Raw genomic sequence first — 17,092 nt, 5'->3', positions numbered from 1 at the left:
GCCATCACCCCTCACCATTTCACTACCCCCTCCAATATTGAGCACTTAAATAAACACTCTTAAAGCACAAAACAATCTGGAGTCTGTCTGTGATTTCGAAATACTGTGTTAGCAATTACAGTGACAAAATGCTCTTTCAAGTTGAATGTCAACATACCTCTAGTCCATGAGGAATCTAAGCAGATGTCACACAGTGGGACCCACATCTGTGAAATCATAAGGGAAAGTGACAACTCAGTGACCATACACTGGGTGAAAACGACACACAGTAGAGAGGTAGTAGTGTTAAAGTACATGTAGTAGGCAGCTCTGTATTCTTACCTGTGTCTCACTGGAAATATTGCTGGATCACTGAGTCCCTGTTGTGCATGTCTTCTTCCCCTGCTTCCTCATCTTGACTGTCCACAGGCTCCACAGCTGCAACAACACCTCCTTCTCGACCATCCTCCTGCAGAAAAGGCACCTGTCGTCGCAAAGCCAAGTTATGAAGCATACAGCACGCCGCGATGATCTGGCACACCTTCTTTGGTGAGAAGAATAGGGATCCACCTGTCTTATGGAGGCACCTGAACCTGGCCTTCAGGAGGCCGAAGGTCCGCTCGATCACCCTCCTAGTTCGCCCATGGGCCTCATTGTAGCATTCCTCTGCACTTGTCCTGGGATTCCTCACTAGGGTCAGTAGCCATGACAGGTTGGGGTAACCAGAGTCACCTGCAAATGGTGAGGGACAACTGTTAGACATGCACTAACCTGGAGGGATATCCCCAGACCCAGACAACCATTCCCACTGACTTGCTTCCAGGTGCTCACCTAATAGTCACACACGGTGCCTCTGGAGTTGACCCATCACATCAGGGATGCTGCTATTCCGCAGGACGTAGGCGTCATGCACTGAGCCAGGGAACTTGGCATTCACATGGGAGATGTACTGGTCTGCCAAACATACAATCTGTACATTCATAGAATGATAACTCTTCCGGTCTCTGTACACCTGTTCACTCCTGTGGGGGGGGGACCAAAGCCACATGTGTCCCATCAATGGCACCTATAATGTTGGGGATGTGTCCCAGGGCATAAAAATCACCTTTCACTGTAGGCAAATCCTCCACCTGAGGGAAAACAATGTAGCTCCGCATGTATTTCAGCAGGGCAGAAAACACTCCGGACAATATGTTGGAAAACATAGGCTGGGACATCCCTGATGCCATGGCCACTGTTGTCTGAAAGGAACCACTTGCAAGGACATGGAGCACTGACAGCACCTGCAGTTGAGGGGGGATTCCTGTGGGATGGCGGATTGCTGACATCAGGTCTGGCTCCAACTGGGTACAGTTCCTGGATTGTGGCACGGTCAAACCTGTAGGTGATAATCAAATGTCGCTCCTCCATTGTCGACAGGTCCACCAACGGTCGGTACACCGGAGGATGCTGCCATCTCCTTACATGTCCCAGCGGACGGGCCCTATGAAGGACAACAGCGATCACAGAGTCAAACAACTCAGAGGTACGTACCCACAGTTTACACAGAACACCTATCATACACAAGGTGGCCTCTATGTGTGTTGAGTCTAGGCCTAGGTATGAGTGACGCAGTTGGAAATGAAGCCATGTGGGCCCCTGAAATGGCGGCTGCCTGACCTGTAAATTGGGACAATGGGATGTGAGGTAACTGCGCTGGCGTTGTACACAGTCGCGGTAGGCGGTCGAAGACCGCGGTGCAATGCTGCATTGGTTAACATTGGACCCTATGGGTCCCAGGAGCCAATGGCGATGTACGCCGGCGGTGACGGTACGCACCGCCGCGGACGTGACCGCCATTTTCTATCACTTCAATCACTCGATACCTGATCTTCGACAGGAGAGGACCTACACTGCAACTGCTGCTGTGACCTCGGTCTGGAAGAGACGATGGCTCGAGTGTCTGGGGAAAGGGCCCCTGCCTTCACATCAGGGGAGTTGGAGAAACTCGTGGATGGGGTCCTCCCCCAGTACACGCTACTCTACTGTCCTCCAGACAAACAGGTAAGTACACTGGGAGCATGCTGTATGGGCTATGCCTGAGTGGAGAGGGCTGGATGTAAGAAGGAAGGGGGAGAGTGCTGCATGCATGAAAGATGGTGAATGCATGTGCCACATGGCAAGGGTAGGGATGGGGACCAATCACTTTGAAGGTGCAGTTGGTAATAAATTCTCTTTTTCCCCTGTACATTTCATGTAGGTCAGCGCCCACCAGAAGAAAGATATTTGTCGTGCCATCGCCAAGGACGTCCGGAAGCTGGGGGTCTACCACAGACGGAGCACCCACTGCCAGAAAAGATGGGAGGACATTCGCCACTGGAGCAAGGAGACGGTGAAGGCTCAGCTGGGAATGGCCTCCCAACGTGGGAGGGGTGCCCGTCGCACCATGACCCCCCTGATGTTCAGGATCCTGGCGGTGGCCTACCCGGAGTTGGATGGGCACTTGAGGGCATAACTGCAGACACAAGGGGGTGAGTACACTCTCATTCTGCTGACTTTGCGTGCAGTGGAGGTGACTGGGTGGGGGATGAGGGCTGTGGGTTTCCCTAGGCCAGGGCGAGTTCCGTAGGCATGGCCCCTCCGTATGTCAGGCCATGTGGCACCCCAGCCCACCTCTGTAGAGTGCCAAGTACAGGTAGTCATGCCCCTGTGTCATCTATGTGTGCAGAGGTCGTCCCTAGCCTTGTAGGCCATTTCCCAGAAATTGAACAGTGGAGCCCAAGAGCGCGGCGTAGTGCAGGGGGCTTCTGTGTCTGTCGTGTCCGCCAACGGTAGCGGTAATGCATGCACTCAACATGTCTTTCTTCTGTCTCTCCCCCCTTTTTGTGGTCTCCCTGTTCTTGTGTGCATTAGCATCATCAGGCGGAGGAGCAGTGGCAACGGAGCACGAGGGAGCTGCATCCCACATGGCTCTGGAGGGCGACACTACGGAGTCTGAATCCACCATTGGGACGGAGGGCAAGGGGAGCTCCACGGCGGGGACAGGAGCTGACACCAGCGACACGGACTCGTCCTCTGATGGGAGCTCCCTTGTGGTGGCGGCAACATCTGTGCCCCCCGCATCTACAGGTAAAGCCGCCACCCCCCTACCAGCACCGCCCTACCAGCAGCCCCTCAGCCTTTGCCCCCTGCCCACTCACCCAGGAGGGTGAGCATCACCTTCGCCCCAGGCACCTCAGGCCCTGCCCCAGTCACCCCTGCTGCCCTCAGTGAGGAGGCCATTGACCTCCTCAGGTCCCTCACTGTTGGGCAGTCTACCATTTTGAATGCCATCCAGGGTGTAGAGAGGCAGTTGCAACAAACCAATGAATTCCTGGAGGGCATTCATTCTGGTCAGGCGGCCCTTCAGCGAGCTTTTCAGACTCTGGCCTCAGCACTGATGGCAGCCATTGTACCCGTCTCTAGCCTCCCCCCTCCAACTTCCTCAACCCCGACCCAATCCCCTGTACGTCAGCCTATCCCAAGCACACCTACAGACCAACATGCACACACCTCAACACACAAGGGAAGCTCAGGCAAACATAAGCACCACACATCCCACAGGCACTCACGCAAGCATCACACACATGCAGACACACCAACATCCACTGCCTCCAATGTGTCCCCCTCCTCCCTCCCAGTCTCGTCTACACTCACACCTACATGCAGTACCTCTACAGCCACTACGTCCCTCTCCAGCACACCCACCACCACACCCCGCTCATGTGCAGTCACCACCCCCACTACCATTCACACGCACCTCTGTCCTCTCCCAGTGTGTCTGTGACGCCCCCTCCCAAGATACACAAACGCACGCACACACCCAGCCAACAGCCATCCACCTCACGACAGCCTCCAGCGCATGCATCTTCACCCAAAGTCACCAAACGTACACCTCCTACAACCACCACCTCTTCCTCCGCTCCCAAACACCCTCCAGCTACCCGTCCCAGTGTCTCCCAAAAACTTTTCCTGTCCACCCTTGACCTCTTTCCCACACTTCCCCCACCCCGTCCATCTCATAGGTCCCGAACTAGCACCTCAGCCACTACATCTCCGGGACCAGTGGTGCCTGTAGTCACTGGAATCTGGAGTGCACCGGCCACCAGGGCAGCCAGTGTGGCACGGAGCCACAGCACAGACAGTCCCCCACCTGTGAAGCATCAGAAGTTGGCCAGTGCCTGGCGGGAGAGGGGGAAGACTCCAGCCACCAAAGCCGCTCCCTGGGGTCCCGTTGGGAGTGTGGAGTCAGCTGTGACACCTTCCAAGGTGGGGAAGAACCACAAGAAACCTGGCAAGTCTGGGAAGAGCTGCACAGCGGAGGAGATCGCCATCATCCCAGCTGCCCAGAAGGCCACCGCCAGCACCAGCCCTGCTGCCCAGGAGGCCACCGCCAGCACAAGCCCAGCTGCCCAGGAGGCCACCGCCAGCACCAGCCCAGCTGGCCAGGAGGCCAGCACCAGCCCAGCTGCCCAGGAGGCCACCGCCAGCACCAGCCCAGCTGCCCAGGAGGCCACCGCCAGCACAAGCCCAGCTGGGCCATGAAGAACCGCCAGCAAAAGGCCTGTTGGGCCATGAAGGACCGCCAGCCCCGCTGGGCCATGAAGGACCGCCAGCAGCTGAGACCCTGCAATGGAGACCGCCATCTGAGGCACCGCTGAACAGGGCACCGCCATCTGAAGCACTGCTGAACAGGGCACCACCATCTGAGGCACCGCTAAGCAAGGCACCGCCATCTGAAGTACAGCTGAACAGGGCACCACCATCTCAAGCACCGCTAGCCCATGAGAGGCAGGGGCACTGACGCAACTGAGTCCGTCACGGGGTGAATGATGCACTCTGGGCACCATGCCCCCTCCAGAACCAGTGGAGACTGACATCCACTACCTCTGTCCTTAACAGGATGAAGCACTCTGGGCACAAAGCCCCCTCCAGAACCAGTGGAGAAAGGCATCCACTACCTCAGTCCTTAGCAGGATAAGCACTCTGGACACCATGCCCCCTCCAGAACCAGTGGAGACTGACATCCACTACCTCTGTCCCTAACAGGATGAAGCACTCTGGGCACCATGCCCCCTCCAGAACCAGTGGAGACTGTCATCCACTTGAGAGACTGTGGCTTTGGACTCCCCAGGATGGAACAGTGGGCAACCCACCCACTGTAGAGACTTGAGAGACTGTGGCTTTGCACTCCCCAGGATTGAACAGTGGGCAACCCATCCACTGTAGAGACTTGAGAGACTGTGGCTTTGCACTCCCCAGGATGGAACAGTGGGCATGTGGCCCCCTCGTGGATTTGGCGTCGTGCTCTCAACCGCCTGAGGTGCACCCCCTTTCCCTCCCCCTGAGGTGCCTTTTTTCTTGGTATCTGATGCCCCTGCAGTGTTCTCTCCATCATGGTCGGGGATCTTTTGTGGGCCTCACCCATAACGTGTGGTCCCAGTGTTCCACGGACTATCTTAGTGCACTACCTGGACTACTATGCTTGGTATATATTTTGTACATGGTGTATATATATATATTTCTGCCTACTTGTTTTTAATATATTACAATGGTTACACTAATTTTCTATTGTCTTTGCATTCTTCCAGGGGGCTTGGGGGTGTTGTAGTGGGTGAGGGTGGGGGTGTTGCGTGTGTGTGTCCCTGTTTTTTCCCTCCCCTGTGTCGTAGGTGCAGTACTCACCCTGGTCTTCGCGGGCAGCGTTTGTGCTCCTGGTAGAGGAGCAGGAAGACTATTGCAGGGAGAATTTGGAGTTCCGGGGCCATCGTGTCCTCATTTCTCGTGGGGTGTGTAGCGGTGAGCGTTTTCCCTTCGAAATTCATGTTTCCGCCGTGTTTTTATCCGCGGTGATTCCGCCCCGGAAAAGGTGGCGGATTGGTAGGTTGTGATACTGTGGGCGGTACATTGTCTCCCGCCTGTCTTCTGTTGGCGGTGATCGCTGCGCTGTTTGTTTGTACCGCTGTGGCGGTCGGAGTGTTAAAGTGGCTGTCTTTATTGGCGGTTTCCGCCACGGTCGTAATTGCAGTTTTTTTACCACCGGCCTGTTGGCGGTTTTACCACCACTTTAACACCGTCCGCCAGGGTTGTAATGACCACCTTTGTTTACTTTTTAAAGACTTAAGACACTTCATATCACTTTTTAGTGATATCTTTACAAATTCATATTGCATCTTTGATCGTTTTGACCTGCAAATACCCAGATAAATATTATATATTTTTCTAAACACTGTATGGTGTATATTTGTGGTGCTATATTATGTTATTGTATGATTTATTGCACAAATGCTTTACACATTTCCTTCTAAGTTAAGCCTGACTGCTCGTGCCAAGCTACCAGAGGGTGGGCACAGGATAATTTGGATTGTGTGTGACTTACCCTGACTAGAGTGAGGGTTCTTGCTTGGACAGAGGGTAACCTGACTGCCAACCAAAAACCCCATTTCTAACAATTAACCAAAACCCACGCCACACAGGAAACCCGGTAGGCGTTTTTCTGCCCCACCCAACCCCTTTTAACGATTCCCAGAGTCTCTCCCCCAATAAATCTGCAATAACCAAGCGCAGCTCTAACAAATAATGTTCATTGCCCATAAATGATAAATGAACACCGTCCTGCCGGAATAACTCCACCTCGGAGCCAATAATATTGTCATGGCTTAAAACTGAAAAACCATGCATCCTACAAAAAATGTTAATTTCCCTATTCACCTTCCTACGCTGCTTCTCAATACCCTTAAAATAATTAGCCCCCCTCCAAACCCTCCTAGGCACTAAACTAGTCCAAACAATGTGAGTCCCCGACCAACGCTCTTTAATCCTTACCAAATCCATTTTCATTGTCTTCAATAACCCAATACCCGAAAGCGCAACTAAGTCATTCTCCCCTAAATGGATAATGAATAAGTCAGGGCAAACCCCTTGTCGCAACCTCTTAGAAAGAACATATAATAATTCCCCCCACCTCATCCCACTCTTGCCCACCCAACTAACTTTAATCCTTGTCCCATCCAAACCCAATAGGCGACCAAAATGCCTCGTAGCTGCCTGTTTTTCGGCCCAGCGAACAAAGGAATGCCCGACAATCCAAACCGCACATGCTCCATCCTGGCCCCCAACACAACCTATAAAGAAACAAATGTTAGGTATTGACATAAACAGCTTGCCCATCGTCCCAACCGAAAAACCCGAAAGCCAAAAGCAAAGTACAAGAGTGGGGAAAGAAAAAGAGGTGAAAAGAAAGATAAAAAAGTAGAATAAAAAAGACAGCAGAAATGCACAACTAAGAAAAAACCCACAAAAACCCAACTATTTAAATAACCTAACGGAACGCTGAAAACACTGTGATCTCGACCTACCCAGATCCTGAATTACCTGATCGCTCCTCCCCAACCTTCTTGCCTCTGTCGCAGCACCGATTCTAAAAGAATGAGTCCCATAACAGCTCGGCTGTAACCCCAACCTCCTAATAGACATTTTCAAAACAGCCAAGACCTGAGATGCTGTTAAATGAGAGCCATCCTGATGGAAAAATACCAACCTTGCAGACTCCGGCAATTTACCCGCAAAAACACTCCAAAGCCCAACAGGACAGTCTCGTAAACCTGTGCGTTGTAAAACCACCTCCTGACCCCTACCCAACTGATCCACATTTGATTTACCCAACCATATAACAATGTCCCCACCTCTTACCTGAACGTGATAAGCCCTCTTTCCCCCTCAACCCCAGCAGCTCTGAAACGCGAAATGCCCCATGGAATAGCCAAGCCATACATAACGAGAACAAACTAATTTCCCAACCCAAAAAACAAACCTCCTCCGAAACCTGCAAAATGGCCCGTAAAAGCTGTGATGTAATCGGACACCTTCTATCCCATCTTGCGCCCCCTGACCTTGCCCATCCTGCTAAAATCCTTCTACAAATTTCCCCTTCCACTGGATTATAATCCCAAAAATATTTACCATAAAATGAAATCCGTGACAACTTACCCGCAATCGTAACTGCAGACAATCCTTTATCAATGAGGTGCATAATAAAATGAACTGCCTCATCCCTTCTTCTAGAAATGACGTCACTACCCCCAACCATTTTCACAGCACCTGCATTCAAGAACTCCAACCAAGCCTGAAAATAACTCCTCCTCGTTGACGGAGCTATAGACTGCTGCACCAGCTCCAACATCCTCAATCTCCTATCTCCCACAACTCCCCCGGTACGACAGTCTTCTGAAAATCCGCTCCCGGTGCCAGACCACGGAACCTCTGCCACTGAAAACGAGATAGGGCGTCGGCAATATCGTTATTAATGCCTGGAATATATATTGCCTTAAACATGACATTGAATTTCAAACAATGCAACAGGAAAATGCGCAATAACTTTGGCTTTTTGCGAATTAACCAAAGCCACAACAGTCTGATTATCCACATGAAAAACCACATTCCGGTTAGGCAAATAAGGGCCCCAAACAACCAGGGCAACCACCAATGGAAAAAACTCTAGAAAAGCAATACTATGATTTGCCTCTTTCCAACCAGCTAGCCAAGCTTCCGCCGCCCAATGTCCATCCCATAACAGCCTGAAACCATTAGCTCCAGACGCATCAGAAAATATCTGAACCTGCCAAATCCAATCAGAATCCTCCACCAACATTGAAACACCATTAAACTCTTGTAGAAAACCAATCCACATTTTCAAATCTTCTCGGACGTGTGCCTTGAGCCGAATGTGATGATGCTGCAAAATCGCACCCCGCATCGCAAAACCAAGCCTCCTACAGAAAGCTCTTCCCACTCTCACGACTTTACAAGCAAAATTCAAATGGCCAAGTAAAGCCTGAACCTGCCTCAATTCCAACTTGGTTTTCTTAACAGCCTCCTCCAACATGGAAATTAACTGCTGCACCTTTTCCTGAGGTAACCTCACCTCCATTCTCACTGAGTCAAGCTCAATGCCTAAAAAACTAAGACATGTTGATAGACCTTCTGTCTTCTCCTTTGCCAGTGGAACACCAAACTCAGACATCAACATCTCAAACTCAGACAGAGACCTGCCACATGTACCTGACTCCGCCCTTCCTACAAAGAAGAAATCATCTAAGTAATTCATCACCAACCTAGCACCCTTTTGAGACTGAAAACACCACTGCAAAAAGGTACTAAACATCTCAAATAATGATCAAGAAACCGAACAACCCATTGGCAGCATCCTATCCACATATATTGCGCCCTCAAACTGAATGCCTAACAAAGAAAAATCCTCTGGATGCACGGGCAAAAGTCGAAAAGCCGACTGAATGTCTGATTTGGCCATTTCCGCACCCTGACCACATCTCTTCATCAATGCAATAGCTTCATCCACGGACGCATAGTGCACCGCTGTGTCCTCAACCGCAACAACTGCAATGAAATCATTAACCGAACAACCCGCCAGCCAAGACAGATGATGGATCAGACGGAATTCACCAGCCTGTTTCTTAGGAACTACCCCCAGGGGTGAAATCGTCAAATTAGGCAACGGCCACTCCAAAAAGGGGCCTACAATTCTCCCCAAATCCAATTCCTTCTTCAATTTAGCCTTGACCACCTCCGGATAAACTCTCGCAGACTTCAAATTGTTAGCCCATCTGCACACTCTGGGACCTTGATAACATAAACGAAAACCATCCATGAAACCATAAAGCAAAATCTTTGCTTCTTCAACATGAGGATAAAACTGTAACCAATGTGAAATGACCTCCCATTTAATAGGTGTAGGGCCCTTTTCCAGCAACATGCTGCATCTGACGCCTCCCCTCTCCCCACTTCACGACTGCTGACCTTACCAACCCCACTGTATCCCTCCAAAACACTGATATGCTGGGTGCCTGCCACCGCAATGGGAGCAATCATGCCTAAATCTGCACGGCTGTCTGTTACAAAATCCACTGTTGAATGACCAACAAGACCCATTCCCCTGGAACTGACCTCGCTGTCCAAACCCCACCCCAGAATGGGTGGGACGCCACTGAAAGGGCTTGTATTGCACGGGCAAACCACTAGCCGTATGCATAGTAGGAGCATACCTGGCCGTCCGTAACCAATACATCCAAAGCTCATTGTTTGTTTCACCCCAAACCTTAGATGGATCCATAGCCTTTCGTGCCCGAAATTCTGCGTCGTAATGAAACCAACCAAAACCACCATAATCCATTTGTGCCCGATGCACCACATCCATGTACTTAAACAGAGCCACACAAGAATCAGAATGACGCTCACAGTAAACACTAGCATAAATCAAAAAGGCTGACGTCCAGTTCTCAATGTTTGTAGGCACCCTAGGCCTCCTTGTTAACTCCCATTCCTCTTCTTTTGACCCTTCCTTCGCCTGAACTTCTCTGTGCAATAATTTAAAAACATCCACAAACTCACCCTTCCAAATCTTCTCCTTTAGACTTTGAGTGAGATGCGCCCGCAAAGGCATCGCCACTCCCATGTAAGGCAATTTCTTACCTTTAGACGTATCCCCTGAGCTTACCACCCCTACTCTTTTGGAAGAATCCTGTACTTCAATTGCCCCATCCTCTTTAGGCACCCCACCAGAAATCATATCCGAACCCACCTCCGACTTACCTGCCCCAGTTCCAGAATCAAAATCCACTTGAATTGATACATCAGCCCCACCTTTCCTGGATACTATCCCCCCCACTTCGTACCAATACCAACCCCAACCTGCCTTTCAAAACCATAACTCCCCGAACCCAAACCAAACTCCTCACCTCTGGGCAAATTGCCAACAGCCACTTCACGATGACGATTCCCAATGCAATCGCCCTGGACCACCTCTGGGACCAAATGGGTTGCCTCCCTGACATCCTCTTCAATGCTGGAATAACTCATTCTTCCACGTCTTCCTCGTAGTCCAACCATTCTTCATCCGGGCTTTCCAACCTTGCACCAGCGCCCCGGCTAGTGGAAGGCTGCTCATCAAAAACCGAGCCTGCACCGTGACCCAGTGATCCAGACACGACCGACTCCCTCGCTGTCAGGTAAACCGCTCCGAATTTTACCCTCCCTTCATATCGGTGTCCTAAAGGTGCCCTGACCTTTACCGGCAAACTCTGACCACCAGAAGGCTGCCCAGCCTCCCGATGCACTGTCACCTCACTCAGTCCACCCAAAAACCGAGGAGCGTCACACCCAGAATTAACCTCATCTGAACCTGACTGCCAAAAATCCATCAAAACTTGAGCCCTACCAATAGAGCCATCCTCACTTGTCTCCCCACAAACTATGCCCCTAATAACCACCCCCAGCCTTATCTATGAACTCCACCTGTTCACCCACCTTAAATGCAGATTGGGACCCAAAGTTCCCAGCTTGCACCTCATGACCCAAAGAACCGTCCAAAATAAGCCTCCTGCGTACACCCCTACTCTCCATCTCACCATGCAGCTCAGCAGATTGAAAATTCTCCTCATTACTCACCACCCTGTGGCTATTTTGCCTCTCCGTCTCCTCATCCGATATAATGATCACATCCTCCATACAATCCTTGCGCGCGGCCGTCTTGCCTGTAGTATCTGTAGTATCTAACCGCCTTTCTTTTAAACTCCTTCCAACAAAAAATGCCTTTGCCGAGGCCGGCACATTTTAAAAGTACCTCCCAACGGCCCTTCCTCTAACATTGCCGAAGAACGCTCAGCGCCGATTTCACGCGGCGATTGGGCTTGTTTGCACCCTTGCATGATGCGCGCTGATAGCTGATCCTCGGTTATTAAATTGTTTCAAGTTATCAGTGAACTATCTTGTGTCCTTGGACTCTGTTGTCCTTCAAAGAAGTGGGAACATGTCTCTTCTTTTATTCTGGAAATCACCTTACAACTTTTTGATGCATTTTCTGTATGCTTAGTTATCAGTTTTTTCAGTGTTTAATATTTCTTTACTTCACTGAATCCTAACAAACTGATTCATACTTGGTCAGGAATCATATGATGGTTCCCTTTAATGTCATCTGATGACTGGTCTTCAGGGTTTCACAATCCCAAACAAATCAGATGTCGCTGCAGGTTTATTCCCTCTCGAGCATGTCACCCATGCTAGCGCAGGTGGTTTAATAAAAATAATTAATGAGTGTTAATGTATTTTGAGTAATGATTTGTGTAGAAAAGGTAATAACAGAAAATTAATGCACGCATTTGAAAATGTGATAACGATGAGTGGCCTCCAATGTTCACAAAGTGTACTTATTAATAGTTTATTAAAATGAAATGTTAAGCATATGTTAGATTAGTGTAGTAATAAGTCATATTAAGAGTTATGCATCATGCATTAGCTCTATTAATTGTAGCAGAGGTCTTGGCCTAGTTGCCCAGCCTCATGTCAAGCTGTATTTCTTAATGTTTAATAAAATGGCTGTCCTAGAGAGTTAAACTGTGATTTTCCATTGTATTGTGTAAATGTGCTCGTAGCTAAAAGTATTTCTCGTGAGAACCGACTGCTAGAAGATGCTGTTCTTGCTAAATGTAACATTTTGAAAGTAAACTGTGTAAGACTGACTTTCTAAGAAGAAGAACAATGAAGACACTGACTGGAGTGTAAGCTGCAACAATATGGTTACCTGATGAGCTGGATAATGAGACATCGCAGAAGAAACCAATCAGTGACATGTGAACGGAGCAGTGGTAGAATTCATAGATTTGAAGTTTTAGTTTTATTGGACAAGGTGTGAACATGTGATTCCTTGACCAATAGGGACTTGGGAAATAGTTTTAGGGAATTCAACTTAACAGGCCTGACTGAGAAGAAAGCAGCATTCAAGCATTATGCTTTTTGCCATTTGCCACGCAATTCTCTTTATTCCTCTTGGGGGTTTACCTCTATTCTTTCGAGTTGCTTAAACTCTTTGCCTTTTCTGAATTTTGATGCTGAATCCTGATGCCTTGCTGACCGAACTGATGTCCTGATGACAAAGCCTATCTTCGTTTGCCAATCCAATTGAGGAGAGGTATTATTGTACCCATGTGTTAGTTATGGTTCTTTGCTTTTTCTTTCTAGGTACCAACCGCACTGTTTTGATAGAGCCATAGTTAGATGTTTTCCAAATTTGTGTTTACTAAATTGTTTTGCATGAAGCCCAACATGCCCATGCTAATCTGGTGTTAGTTAAGGATTCTCACTCTGCCAATAAGTAATAACAGTTGATGATTTTCTTTGCTAAATCTAAATATATGTGATATCATTTGCACAATTGCTATTATTAGTTTTCACCATAACCTTAGAATGTGTAGTAGTTCAAGCTTCGATTAGATTGCGTTTCTTCCGTCGCTTTGGACAGCCAGTGTTGTTTTTGTATGTTTATCATTTGATTTTTAAATTAATGTACGTGATCTTAGCATTGTTGATATAGGGAAATAAACATTCTAACTTTTACTAAAAAGTGTGGTTATTCATGACTGAAAGGTCATGGTGAGTGACAATTACTGACTCCATTGATTATTGATGTTATATATTGATGATTGATCTTTGATCTGTATGTTCTGGAGTTATGGTGGGAATGTCTTAATTGCGAGTCAAAAGGTTCATCGACCTATTCGCGTCCCCTTGTAAGTTTACTTATTATGGTCAAAAGCGCTAACACCCAGGGCTCTTTTTCCTACATGATTTTCTTTTCACTGTGTCACATGTGGATTGCCTTTGCTGCTACTTCAGCATTGTAACCGGGTTACGTGTTCCCCGGCTACAGAGGCTGACCCCAGCCCTATCTGCAAGTTCCCCGGGGGCACTGGTGAACGCAGCAACCCACAAGAGCCCGACTCGATCCCGGATATCCGGGAATTTAGCTCCTCTAAAGGAGAGTTTCTGCCGTGCGCGGTGTGGAACGCAGAGAAAACTGCCAAAGCTGTAGGAGAGACGAGAGAGAGAGACGTCTGACCCCGTAAGAAGGAAAAGAAGACGTCAGAGCCCAAATATTGGCAACGTGGACCTTGCCGCAACAGACGGGTGCACTTTCCTGCCACGTCCCTGGAGGGACGTGGCTATCCCAGGTACGTTCCTGCCTTCGAGTCCACTGTAACACTCTACTCGGCAGAGGTGGGGAGGAAGCGAGTGCGGTGGGTAACGGGCACATGGAAACGAGGACGAAAGACACCTGACATAATGGGCACTATAGGAAGACTCAAGAGAGTTGGTGGTTTACTGTCTGTACAACACTTGGGGCGTTAAACTTTGATTATCACACTAACACCCACAAAGAGGGACTGTGACGGTAACAGTCCTCCTGAGTGCACTTATAAGATTCTCTTAAGGAGGAACTTTGGGCCAGATGTAGCAAAGGTTTTTCCCCATTCTGTGTCTATGGGAAAAAGTGTTCGTACATATGGCCCTTAGAAACCACTACCCGAGTTGGTGATCGCTTGGGGGATAAATTAACAGGAGCCGCTTTATCCTTACCCACCACCCTATACCACCCTACTAACCCTAACCCACAGGTCCCAGAATACACACTTAACATCTCTTTTCTTTCCTTTCCTGCACTTCCCAACGCCCAAAACCGCTGTCTCCGCTGGTCCTACTTGAACTACGGGGGTACATACCACTGGATGGAAGACACCTAGAGAAAAGGAAAGAATAACAAGTTATAAGAACAGAGAAGAATAAGAGACAGGAAATAAGAACACCTACAGAACATCTAAAGGACAGCAATAAAAAAGAGACAATAAAAGAGACTCAAACCCAGGGACGGGGAAAGGGACTAAATCACGTTAATAAAATAAAATAACAACGTTTAAGCACCGCAGTTTCGTCTCGGAGCAATTTATTTTCTTGACCCCTACCAATCGCTATAACCCCACCTCCTACAGTGGTGTCAGAAGTGGGAAAGCAAGACAAGAGGGACACAAAGAAAACAAGACGGTGCTATTAAAATGGAGGTGAGGCCCACATTTGAAGACATGATACAGCAACTGGCGGAGGGGTAAGGTCACCTCCTATTAGTGTGGGAGGAATATCAAAGGGAGGTGAAGACAGACCAGGAAACACTCCAAAGCACGCTTAAGAGCCAGGAGACCATTATGGCAAATAACCAGCTGGTCCACTAAACCGCCTTGGAAAAACTAACGGACACCATAGCCGCAACAAGAGTCCATCCCAACCTACTGAGTTCTATCCTCCAAAAGTATCAAGAAGGTGAAGATCCGGATGCGTTCTTCACCAACTTTGAGCAACCTCCGCCACTTGGCCCAAAGAGCGCTGGGGACAGTGCGTGGCTCCCTTATTGACATGTTCCCTACAGATGGCCTATCAGGTGGTTAACCCTGGGGGGACTACCCCTTACTCTGAAATAAAGAAAAGCATGTTGGGGCGTGTTGCTTTCGATACTGAATATTATAGACTTAGTGGGACCATCAGAAAACCCTCGGGCACTGTACTATCGAGTAAAGGACTTGGGACTGAAATTGTTGGGTCCTATAGGTACAGACAGGGAAGATAATATACGAACCATTCTTCTAGAACAATACTTGAAGGTATTACCAGGGGTCACCCGCAATTGGACCAAGCAGCACCCTAATGTAGACACCATGACTGTAATTGATCTGGCCTGACCTATCATCGTTCTACTGAATTTAGACCTGGACATTGCACATATGTGCACCCACAAGGAGGAGAAACTGGAGCCTATGGAAATTGGCGTTACTCGTGGAAGGGTTTTCTATATGGGGAAGGAGAATACGAAATATTTAAAGGACATGTGCGTCACAAATTTTGGCGCACATTCAGCGCAAACGTTGCCCCGTATTTAAACTTTGACGCCCGAGCCCGCGGATGACAAAATTCCACTGTGTGCGTAATTTTTTGGATGCGGCAACCCGCCTTGCGTTAATGATATGCAAGGTAGGCGTTCCCGTCCAAAAAATTACTCAAACGCCTGTGCGTCGTATTTATGCTTTCGGGCAAAAATGATGCACAGCCGGGAGGCGGAGCCAGAAAATGACGCACAGCCCGATTTGCGTAAAAAATTAACACCTGGGTCAGGGCAGGTGTTAAAATGGGGCAAACATACCTGTATTTAATCAGAACACACAGAAGCAACAGCAGAGCAGCAGAGCAGCAGAGCAGCAAAAGGGAGACATGGAGGTGATTCTTATCCAGCATGCACGCAGACGCAGAGCCCAGAAGCAACAACAGCAGCTACAACAACACCAGCAGGGACCCAAAAGGCAGCGCAGAAGGCAGGAGAGAATATTCCGCCCCACAACAACCCTTCATGGTCTCAAGGAACACGACATCATCCAGAGGTACAGGTTGAACTGGCAGGCCATTCAGCAGCTGCTGCGAAACATTGAACCGCAGTTGGCACCCACTTTGCTGACACCCTGCACCATCCCAACAGAAACCAAGCAGCTTGCCGTACTTCACATGCTGGCAAGTGGCTCTTTTCAAACAACTGGTGCCCTGGTTGCCGGAATTTCACAACCATCATTCTCTGCCTTTTTGCCCAAAGTACTGGATGCCATCATTGGACTTACACCCCGCCACATCTGCTTCCCTAACACACTGCAGAAACAGCAGGAAACAAAACAGGGGTTCTACCTCATTAGTGGCTTCCTACATGTCCTTGGTGCCATCGACTGCACACATGTATGCCTTGTGCCACCTGTTGCAACTGAACACCTCTACCGCAACAGGAAGCACAAACATTCCATCAATATGCAGGCCATAGTCGATCACCAGGGATTAATCACCAACATTATGGCTAAATATCCTGGGAGTGTCCATGACTCCTTCATCTTCCGTCACTGCACCATCAATGAACACTTCCAGGATGGACGGTATGGCAATGGACTACTTGTTGGTAAGTACAAAAACCTACTTATATACACACTGCACAGCAACCCTCTAGGACACACAACACATACACCACAACAGCAACATGTGAACAGGAACACACTGAGGTCGTGACATCGCTAGCCATGTTTCTTAGGTCTGCAGTGAACCTGTCACACATCTGAAATGAGTGTACAGTCTAATGTTAAGAGGTCAATGATCACAATGTGTGGAGTGGGTTGCCTAAATGTCACCTTGCAAAATGTAAGTGTCCCAATGACTTTTACATTAATCC

The sequence above is a fragment of the Pleurodeles waltl genome, chromosome 1_1 (assembly GCF_031143425.1).
Source record: "Pleurodeles waltl isolate 20211129_DDA chromosome 1_1, aPleWal1.hap1.20221129, whole genome shotgun sequence".
Taxonomy (NCBI): Eukaryota; Metazoa; Chordata; class Amphibia; order Caudata; family Salamandridae; genus Pleurodeles; species Pleurodeles waltl.
This window is presented reverse-complemented; position numbering follows the sequence as displayed.